Here is an 11994-nt window from a genome sequence, read left to right on the forward strand (position 1 = left end):
TAAAGGCATGGCCTTTCCCGTTTGCCTAGAGCTGTTGTAAAGCTTTCAGAGCTGTACAGTATGTCAAAGCTGTCTGAATTTGGCAGATAGAACAGCCAGAGAGAGTGAAAGACAGAATCTCTCCCAGTGGATTGATGAAACGTTTGGGTTGTGGTATGGGGTTAGGCTAAGTGAAGCAAGATTAAAGTGATTGTGGTGCAGAGGGAAACCACAGCAATTATGAAATCAGTGCATTGGTCGGTCTGCCTGTTTCCTTATGACTGTCTAAAGTGTGTGATAGGGAGCAGGTACAGAAAGGCACAGACTTAATAGACTCAGCTTCTGAGTGCTCAGATGTGCTTTGCTTTCTTTGGTTTGTTTTACGTTGCTCACCTTTAACAACAGTTAGCTCCAGTTCTAAAAACCTAATACCAGTTTAAGACTTTGTAAGCTGTTTAATAATCCTTTTTTAGAATTTATGCCTAACAAAAAGTCACTATTAAGTGGCACTAATAAAGTCTTAGACAACAACTGGACACAATTATTGATTATCGTTACATTTTGTTAATAAGCATCATTTTAATCCATGGGTTATAAATATGAGTTAGTCATGCCATAAATAACCATTGGCTCTACAGTTTGCACATTATTTGCTGCGAAACATTCATGGGAAGTCATGAAGAATATTTCATACCACATTTCATTACCAATTAAAACCTGAACCTTTAGGATATCATAAAAGCCATATGAGATTTTCACTGCATCATATAATGGATACTAAGTGTGAATTAGTATGTATAGTGTGTAATTTCTGTATAGTACTTACTCAAGCAAAATGTGAATAAGTGTGATGCTATGTGAACCAAATTGTTTCCAGTTTAAAAAATATAGTACTTTATGATAGCAAGTTAGCTATTATTTTGAAACAACTGTACTAGTTTAAATGAATTGCAATCTTTCTGACAGGAAGTTGTTACCAGGCTCTATGCTATTTCCATTAAACAGTGTAAGATAAATGTGGGTCCTGTACACTGCCCACAGTTTTCACTCAGCGGACTGGTTCAGTGATCCAGAAGACAACTCACATGATTCTTGTTCTCACAATATTAAATATTTGAATCAAGTGTCATTGAAAACATAGTTTTTTTTCATTCCAGACCAGAAAAAATTTGGATTCCCCACCCTGTCCCGCAGGTCCTCACTGGATCCCATTTATCAGGTTTCTTAATACAGCCATTGTTTTTTTCTATTTCCCTTTTCCTATTGTTTATCTTATGCATGCATATTAGATTGTTTTCTGTTGTATAACCAGTCACACATGTCTGATGTTGTAGACATGCCCTCTGATAAACATCCTGGCCTTTAGTCTGCTGTATTTGTTAAAAATGGATATGCATTTTCTCATTGTCACACCCAAATACTCACAAACACTAATGCTTTGTGCAAAAGCAAGAACTTTGCACATATTCAAAAAACAAATTAAAGAATATACAAGCCAACTCGATGTGCAATGCAATACAATGTTGTATATTTAACTGTTTGTGCTCCATAAATCCAAATGTTTCTTCTTTTTTATTTTTTTTTAAAACAGATTTAATTAAACATAAACCTTACCATTACGGTTCCAGCATTACAGTACCCCTGTGCAAAAAGCAAGGTCCATGATGACATGATGTGCCAAAGCTGAAGCGGAAGAACCCCCTGTACAAAGCCCTGACCTCAGCTTCAATGGACACTTTTGAAATTAACTGGAAAGGCGAGTGCACGCCAGGTTGCCTTGAATGTGCAAATCCTAACAGGTGCATTCCAACATGTAGTTCAAAGCCTTCCCAGAGGAGTGGAGGATATTAATGCAACAAACATGTCGATAAACACTGAAATGAGATGTTCAACAAGCACATATAATTGAGTTGGTTAGGTGTCCACATACGTATGACTACACATTGTAACCCAAAATATACACATACCCCAAAAAGTACCAACTGTTTAGCTGTGTTCATATATATATACATATATACTGTATGCATATGAATACAGTGTATATAATTGTCAGTTAGAAGCATTTGAACCTCAGCCACTGTTGCACTAGAAATGATTTAATAAGGGGCATTTCTGAACATATTATTCTGACCCTCCATGACCCACTTTACTGCCACTGATGTTCAGTTTGTCGCTTTCACTTATCTTAACATCAAATCTCTCCACACTACCTTTTAAGATCTCCACCCTACCTTCCTTGAGACTTGCTAGCCATCGCCTACTCCCTCTCCCACCTCATAAACAAGTAGTTATATAAGTAGTAATATAATTGATTAAAAACTGTTTCACAGAACTTTTTCACAGACTTAGTGGTTACTTCTTAACTCCAAAACTATATTAGCTACCCAGTATAAACCTTTCTAGTTGTTTTATTATCGTTTTAATCCGCTCTATATAGCACTCAGATAGCTCTTGTATGAATCATCATGTTTCTGCTGACACTGGTGATAAAGTAGACCATTGATCAGCGTTGTCAGTGTGCAATCAGTTATTAATTTGACATTTTAAGGGTACACCAGAAACTTTTCTTATTGCGTTATTGTATTGTGCATTATTATTGCATAAAACTACAATTTCAACACGAAAGAACCCTGTTTTCAACACCTAAATTCTCAGTTTATTTCTATTAATACCCTAATGCAAAATAAGAAATCATACAAAATGCATCAATACATTAATAGCAAACTCTACCAGGCTATATATTTTTCAGCAAAGTGTATCACATCTTCTCTGTGGTGGTCCTCTTTGGTGGTCCTTAAAGAGTCTGTAACTCCATTACATAGTTATTTAAGCTCTGTTTTCCTCTGCCAGCTTTCCAGGCACAGCTGGAAAATGTGTAACATACCACACCATTATATAATGTAACTATATCAGATTTCCTCTTCAAGGTACAGTATACTGCTATACATGTACTGTATATAATCATGAGTGTACATATACTGTAGACATCATACCTCATGTGAACCAACGTTCTTTTTAGTGTGTTGATTTCCAGTGCATATGGTCAAAACATTGCCTGTAGGAGCCTGATGTGTAAGTAATGGAAAGCAAGTAATGGAAAGCATTTTACAAGCATTGGAAGAGGACATACACTATTTACTACAGCATTAATTAACAGAATGTATATTTATTTGTCCAGCAAGAGTTCTGAACAGATAATTAAATATGAACATTACTAGAACATAAATATTAGTCCACCCCCAAAAGGTCTAGTGGTTAAAAAAAACCCAACTAGAATACTACTAGTATTGTTAGGAGAAAATATTAATATATACCAAAGGATTTATCACAAACTTACATGCTGTATCATGTTTTGTAGTGTTAAAACAGATCCAAAGAAATTAATGCTTTGTGTTCAACTCACAGCTTTTTGCCACCTTACAGCTCCAGGGTTTGGATTAGGGTTATTGCCTCATGGGTTTCACACATCATCCTAGTGTCCATGTGGCTTTTTTCTGAGTTCTCTGGTTTCTATCTACTTCCCAATAACCAGCCAAACCAGCAAAAACACGCATCTCAATGGCACATTTTCTGATTTGCATTATCCACAATTTGTGAAAGATTTTTTGTCTCCCAGTCTTTACAATATATCTTAAAAAAAGAAGTTGTTCTGTACATCCTAATTTACACTTTTTCACATTTCCCTTTTCTACCAGAAAATCTGTTCCCAAATAATCTCAAAGTAGTGGAAAAACGGTGAACATGGCAATCCTCCTAGCAAGAAAAAGACCATACTTGTAAACATTATATTAATATTTGGCACGTTGTGTAGGTAGCACCAAAATAAAACATATTTCATAACTATATTTCAGTACAAACAGAAGAACTATGCTTTTATTAACAAAGCCAATGCTCCATAAAACCAGTAAAAACCATCCAGTGTGGACAGTATATCCATATGAATAGACAGTTTTTATAAATAGTGAATAAAAGTGGCCCTAAAATGGAGCCTTGCGGGACCCCATTTATTCGTAAATCATTGAAACACACGTTAACACAAGACAAATCCTGTAAATCCTATAAACAAGAAAAAGAATATTTCCTTTTCGTATTTAAATGTACTTTAATTAGAAGTCTAACTAATGTATACTTTAACTTTATCAACTTCAAACTTCGTCGCGACAAACTTTGATGTTGGCTTTGATGGTGCAAGTATTCGCAAAGGCCGGTGCTTTTTGGAGGACAGAAAGATTGTGAAAGCTACTGGACCGCTAGGGTGCCAATACTTTTGGAGGCGAGCAGACATGAGCATTTGACGTGATCCAAATAAATGTGAGGTAGTTCCCCTCATTGTGCTGAGTGTTTTGATGTGTCACATGTCCATGTTGTGGAAATTTTTGATTTTCATGTGCCATGACCAAAATACCCGCGGGGTTGTTCCCCTCATTGTGCTGAGTGTTTTGATATGTCACATGTCCATGTTGTGCAAATTTTTGATTTCACTTGTTTTGGGGGCGGGGCTACACGTGACATCACGTAGTGTCGAGTAACGTCACTAGAATACCCGGTGGGGTGCCAATACTTTTGGCAAAAAGTGGCTACTGAGGGTTTGGACATTTCATGTCAATACTGCAGTCATTATGAGATTCTACTTATTATAGTTACTCTTGATAAATCTTTGGCTAATAATAATAATAATAATAATAATAATAATAATAATAATAATAATAATAATAATAATAATAATAAGCTTATAACGGAAATCAGAATGTTGGCTTCTACAAAGCCAACATAATTATATAATTTGCATGAACATATAAAACATGAAAACTTTCCTCTAATAAAAGAGAGTCATTATAATGAAATGTCAACCTAAGGACTCCATTTTGACTAAAAGCAACACTGTGTCCCAGCTTTGTGGTACATTCTGATAACATATCAGGAATTTTTCGGATCTATCTGGAATTTAATAATCCCCTAAACTGACCGAAGTAAACAACATTTTCTTGATTTGAGAAAAACATTCTTGATCTGAAACATAGTTAACTTGCTTGCCAAAGAGTTGAATATCTAGGAGTTATAAATGTTCTGCAAATAGTTATTTTTTTTATAATCAGTGAATTCAAAAAATGTGGTATTGTTCATTTATTTATTTATTTATTTATTTATTTGTTTGTTTGTTTGTTTGTTTGTTTGTTTGTTTGAATCTGAACCACAAGCAAATTACAATGAATTTCTATTAAGGTGCCTGTTGCTGTTGTGGGAGATTTAATTAAAGCCAAGTGTTTCAAGTAAGTGAAAGTACCATTTTTTTTTAATGGTAGTTCAGCATCAGGATCCCACGATCTCACCACTGAGGCCTGGATTTGATTCGTAGGCAGAAAACCGACCCAGGCACTGCAGGGTTAAATCTCAGCTTTTGAGGGTTTATTTCAATATTTATTTACCTCTCAGTGGCTAGTCACTATTGGGGCAGTGGTGGCAAGTAGTTAGGTCTGTTTGTTAAAATAAGAGTAGGGTTCAAGGCTACTAACAGTGACACTGTTAATGTCTGAGCAAGGCCCTCAACCCCCCAAACTACTACACCATGGCTGACCGTGTGCCCTGACTTCAACCTCCAAGGCTGGGATTTGTAAGGAAAAGAATTTCACTGTGCTGTAATGTAATGTGTGGCAATAATAAAGGCATCATTATCATTATTGTACTGATTGCACTGCCTGTAATCGAGGGATGTAAATAATAACAAACACAATTTTAGAAAGCTTGCCAGACATGGCATCTGGTTGAGACTAGAGCTGTGCATTGGGATGCAAAAAACCCAAGAGCAAGAGTTTTTTTTTATCCAAACACAAGGTATCTCAGTGGTTAAAGTGCAAGGACTACTGCTCGATGGCTGTGACCCTCAATCTGCCACCGATTGCGGGCTCAAGCAATTGCTCAGTTATATATAGGGGATATATGATTAGAAGTATAATGGAGATAAATGTAAGGCATGCTGAATAAGGGGATCTGCCAAATGCTATAATATGTAGGAGGAGAGGATATATATATATATATATATATATATATATATATATATATATATATATATATATATATATATATATATATGTATATATATATATATATATATATATATATATATATCTCAACTATATTTGTTAGAAAAAGATTTTGGCAGGTTTATATACTAATACATATACTAGGATTAGCCTACTCTGCGTGAATTAAATAATAATATGGTGTTTCATAAGCAATATATTTTATTTAGACAAGCAGTTGTAATCCATACTTATAGACAACTCGATATACTCTGTATTTGATATAAAGAACATTATGGATTCATTTCTTATAACTGTCGAGACTGTTAAATTAATTTTAAACCACAACACTGTTGAGTTCTCATTGAAGAAAGTGAGAATATATTTTCTATAACAGCATTTCTATAAGGGCATGTAGGTCTGGTTGTAGGATTAATAATAGGTTTATATTAATGCACTAGTTCTAAGATGTTATCACTTCTCATACTTGCTTATTCACAGGGCATGTTATTAAATGTTTCACATAATCCAAGGCAATAATAATAATAATAATAATAATAATAATAATAATAATAATAATAATAATAATAATAATGGAATTATGGGACAAAGAAATATAGAATTGTTGATACGGTAGAATTTGAGAGAACACATCTGGAGACAGTTATTTAAGATTTAACAGTAAAAAGTAAACCATAAGTGAGTAAAATTCCACCGTAAGAGAGTTTTCAGGACAGATGGGTTTGTGCTTTCTGGTTTCTTAGTAACATGACAAGCTGAATTTATTTGTCTCATTAGCTTCAATAGATTAAAAAAAACAAAGACTGATGCAAGAATGACTGTTTCTAGAGGCTAAAAGGATAACAGGAGCTAACTTGTTTCACTGACGTTCCTTAACATATCACACTGATTTATCTTATTTATTTTTAGTTATTTTTAGCTTCATAATCCTAAGTAAAACATTCTATTTGAACCGTGCAATACAGCTTTAAAATAGTAAGGTTTTAGGTATTTGTGCTATGTGTTCGGGCCATAAAAAAAGTTTATACAGATACACAGATCTAGCAGGAAAAAGCCATAAGAGTGACATGAGACAGAACAATAAAATCTTGATGCGTGCAACCCTACCATTCATTTCCCTGGAATTATGAGTTAACAGATTTTACAGAAAAGCTGACTTTTATCACACTCCATATTCAGGGGAGACAGATTTTTGTGATAAACATTTCCTGTAGTGCATGCTTGACCTGCAACCTTTGACCTGTTTCTCAGGATGAATTAATATGTCCCGCCCTCCACTAAACACTAAATGAGACTCTAACATGAGAATATTTATTTTGTCACTGTATCTTGCTTAAGTTTTTTTTTTTTTTTTGGATGAAACCATAAATTGTGATAATTAAGTGAATCCTCAACATATACTGTATGTCATTGAGATGCTATGCTTATTATTGTAGTTTTCTTATAGTGAAATGTATGTATTATGGATTAGTAATGCATTTACATTTACAGCATTTTTATTTACTTGGTCAAGATCAGCGCAGTATAAATTAGGCTGCTTTTTTGTTCATATTTTGGGAAAGAAACATGTCTAGCTGACACTAATCTGAGTCTTCCAGTGTAGTATTGGTAGGGTTCATATATAAAACAAAAGAAATAACCTTTCAGTTTAGACCACACTCATTTTGCATGTAAATCCAAACTTAGATAAAGATATGGATATTTATTTAATGCATATTTATTTATTTATTTATTTATTTATTTAAACATACTTATCACTCTACTTTATGACTGTCGATAATGCAGAGTGCCTTCTTACAGTACATTCCAGGCTCAGCTGAATGATTTCAAGACCTGTGCTCAACAGAAAAAAATAAATAGTTTTGTATGTGAGAAGGCCATATTTGGCAATACCGAAAATTCTTCTCATTTTCTCTGTCAACATGAAAGAGAAAGCAAACAAGAGTGATAAAAAGCGAAACATGCATACCAACGAGCAGAGGTAACATGTAGGAGAATAAAACTGGCCTAAATCCATGGGCATACTGTAGCTCAAGAAAACCTCCCAGTGGGGTTAAAGTTACTCATTAATCTGTGGAGAAGAGAGAAACAGAGAAAAATTGGGGCTGGCTGATAGATTATGTCATCTGTTTTCATTCTGGTCCTTGTTGAATTCCTAAAATGTTCTGAGTATCTACGCCAATATAGTGTTAATGGCAGGTATGGTCTAACCTCAGCTGGTGAAAATCAGTTCTGATTGAGAAAGGAAAGTTTGGAAAGGATGAAAAAATACGGGTGGAGCAATTTTGAAATCTAGCCAGATTGAAACATCATCTGACCTGACAGCTGAGTTACTGAATGAAGCACTTAGCTTACCTCTTTTCCAAACTGCTAATTGTAGCTATAAATCAGTCCAACAACCGTATAATTAAAAATGCCTGTATGCCCTTTAACCCAGTCACATTTTGTATATTGGTACCATAAACTACCTGCCTATTTATTTCAACAGTCACAATTCACATTTTAACCTAAAACCTTTTCCTACCTTGCATTTACAAACTTTTTTCTAAAAATAATATGGAGAAGTCCGAGCAGTCGTATGCTGTGGGGGTTTGATCAGCTGTATCTGGCATTTGACAAGTGACGAGTTAAGTTTTTTTAGTTTCATGAAATTCCAGAACATGGGTACACATACCACAAACACACACACACACACACACACACACACACACACACACACACACACACACACACACACACACACACACACACACACACACACACACACACACACACACACACACACATCGCATCAATCAATCAAAATTATTCCAATATATTCCACTGACATATTTAATACAACAATCAATTAGATAACATACAGCACAATTAATGAATACACCCAGTTCTGTAAATACTGTAGTTTTATAGCAAATACACATGGTTGAAAAGGTAGAAAAGTCTGAGTTCAAATTCAAAGTATCCAAACTACAGAATTATACATAAGACAATAGCATAGACCCAAGCACACAATAACCAGGATTGGAATTCTTCACATATACTTGATATAGATTATATGTTATGGTTAAACATACTTCATTCTATTCTTCCGACTGATCAAAAATCACTTATAGTCTTCTTTTTTGAAGCCTGAAGCAAAATTAGTTCTTTATTCAGGTCTGTACAAATACATACAATTAGTGACACAATTAGAGTCAGAAATTGACCTTATACAGTATGGTATACTGAGCAATACAAAGGGCCCCAACACATACCTCAAAACAAATACCTCAGCTTGATGTTTTTTAACTTTTCCTTTCTAGTTCACACCCCTGCTGCTTGTGTCTGGCCAGCTGGTATTTGATGTCTTTGCAAAAGCTAAGCTAGAATGTGAAAAGTCCTAAAGAGAGTTTGGGTAATCATAACTGGCATCAAAGCCAGAGGGTCTGTAAGCAAATAAAATCACGATGATGGTTACTTTATCTGTTTGAAGGGGCCGATTCTGGTCTAGTCAAGTTGATGGAAAATTTATTTTAACAGATGAGCTAAGCCTGTTTTTCGACTTTAAGAAAGTTGTCATATTAAAAAAAAATAAGAAATAAAATATTCTTAAGACTTAGATTTTGTCACAATAAATATATTTGTCTGTTAACTTCATAAACAAATGTCATGTTTTCATGTTAACATCACAGGATATAGAAATTAATCAAGGGTTACCTGAGTGGAGATGGGAATTGAACTCCCAACCACAGAGTTGTGAGCCAAATTTGCTAACCATTAAGCCTTGTTTTAAAATGTTTGCACCTGTTAAAGCACCTTTCATCAAGTGTGACTGAATTTTGTATTGCAGTTTGCCTCGAGGTTTTGGGGTTTGATTCCCATATTCTCCCTATGCTGTGGGGATTTCCACCAAGTACTATGGTTTCCTCTCCAAGTCCAATAATATGCACCGTAGGTTGACTGGGATTTTAAAATTATCTGTAGTGAATGTGCGTGCGATTGTGCCCTGCAATGGGTTGCCACCTTGTTCAGGATGTCTCCACCTTGTGCCCCAAGTATAGGCTCCATGTACCTACTGTACGTATAAAGAACCTATAATAAAGAATCATCACCAGATGTTCTCTAGGTGAGGGAAATAAATTTCATACCTTAAAATCAAACATTTGATTTTAAATTCTACAGAGATGTGATTAAGTTGCTCTTCTTTTGCAAGTTTTCACAAGAGGATTCTACTGGGCATGTGCAGAATGACTGTAGTGTTAAACTGTTCCCTAAGCAGCTAGTTCTTAGTAATGCTAAAACAAACACAAATTGTTGCTCTGAACATCGTTATCTTCCAAATGCCATAAATGTAAACGTATTATACAAATGACATACCAAATTTGGAGGTGGCAGTTAATTACAAATCTTCCATATTTCAGGATGCTTCATTGTTTTTAAAGCTTTTGTCATGCTTTCACATTGTTTGAAGTTCAACAGGAATTGTGTATTCTAACTGCCACATGACAGTGAAAGAAGAATTATGTATTGTGTGTGCACGTGTCCTCACAGCAGCAGGCTGAGGCATAGGTTGAAAATGACTTGTTATTCTCAGAGTTTAGAATAACTGCCCTAGGAAATGCAGCTGGTGTACAGAAGAGAGATACATCCAACACCACTAACCTGACAAACTTCACAGCCTCCCTAGGCCTTACCCACAGACCCGCAGAACCCCGACCCCTCCGCAAAAGCAAACACACTCACGCTAGCACTTCAATATGGGCAAAATATACCAGTGCCCTCATTCAGAAAGAAAATACAGTCACTCACCTCTCTCACTCTCATTTTCAGTCTCCAGCCAACCTCCCCCTCCTCTCTCCTCCTAAGGCGTTTTGTTTCAGAAACCCAATAATATCAGCATGTTGTTGCAGAGCATGTTTGAGTTGGAAAAAATGAAAGAGTGCTCTGGTCTTTGTCCAGCTAGGCATGCCATAAATCTGCAGATATGCTACGGAGCAGCAAGCACAGCCCAGGGGAAGCCAGACAGGACATGCACTGGAAGGCTTGTGATTATTTTGCTTTTTGCCGACGAGGAGTTAACTCAGGAGAAAGCCAGAGGGTTCAACTGGCTGCTGGAATGACTCAAATCGTTTGTCTTCTTGTCGTTCAGACATACCCTGTTAGAATAGTTGGACTCAGACATTTCGTTTTCCTCCAGCTCCGACACATCTGAAGTGTTTCAAAATGGTGCCTTATAAGGGCAGAAAAGCAAAGATATAAAAAGTGCAAAACACAAGGATGGCTCAGAAAGCATAATTTGTTTGCAATTTCTTACTGGGTTTGTTAGCTAGCATCAATGATAACCACCAGCAATCCTACACAAATCCCCATTTGTTTATGTAAACCTAAGTGTGTAATGGCATTCAGTCTGTCATTCTCCAGAGCTCTTTGGTAGTGAGTTGTGCTAATTGCAGTGTGGTTAAACAATGCAGAGATATTGTATCCACATTTTGGTAGTGATGAAAAGGCTGATAGGGCTACGTCACCAGTCTTTCCCTAGAAATTTTGCCCCTCCAGCAGCACTTGGAACTTATTTTGTCTTTGGACTTTCATGGTTCAAAGTGATGGTTGATGTGCAGCTCTGTCATCAGTGATTTAATGAAATCCAGATTGATAAAAATGGACAAAAAAAAGTTGAGGTGTTACAGTATGAATGTTTTGTCTTCCATACAAGTGTTTCATTAAAACTGTGTGTAGATGTTTTTATTATTGTCATTCTCACAATTCTGTATATACCAAAAATCATCATGAGGTAAACAGTTCAGCATGAGAGGGAAATCATGGGATGATCTTCAGGGGATTTTCAGCTAAACCTTTCTAGGTTTTCACTATGTTGTGATTCATTTGCTTTGTCCATGCAGTTTCTTAGAGTGGAAAACTGTTTATGCTGCTGAACTTACAGAATGTATTTGAATCTGATGTCAGTAAAATGACAGTGGGGCAGGTGAGTAACATG

The 11994-nt window shown here is 35.7% G+C and overlaps 1 protein-coding gene across 1 annotated transcript in view; it reads right to left on the minus strand.

The window, feature by feature from the left end:
* pou2af2 (POU class 2 homeobox associating factor 2) overlaps nucleotides 1-11030 on the minus strand; it is a 69978-nt gene extending 58948 nt beyond the window's left edge. Inside the window, exon 1 of the mRNA XM_047809132.1 lies at nucleotides 10809-11030. The gene's annotated coding sequence lies outside the window, so the exon portion shown is untranslated. The remainder of the gene's footprint in view (nucleotides 1-10808) is intronic.
* Between the last annotated feature and the right edge of the window lie 964 nt (nucleotides 11031-11994).

The sequence above is a fragment of the Tachysurus fulvidraco genome, chromosome 26 (genome assembly GCF_022655615.1).
Source record: "Tachysurus fulvidraco isolate hzauxx_2018 chromosome 26, HZAU_PFXX_2.0, whole genome shotgun sequence".
NCBI lineage: Eukaryota > Metazoa > Chordata > Actinopteri > Siluriformes > Bagridae > Tachysurus > Tachysurus fulvidraco.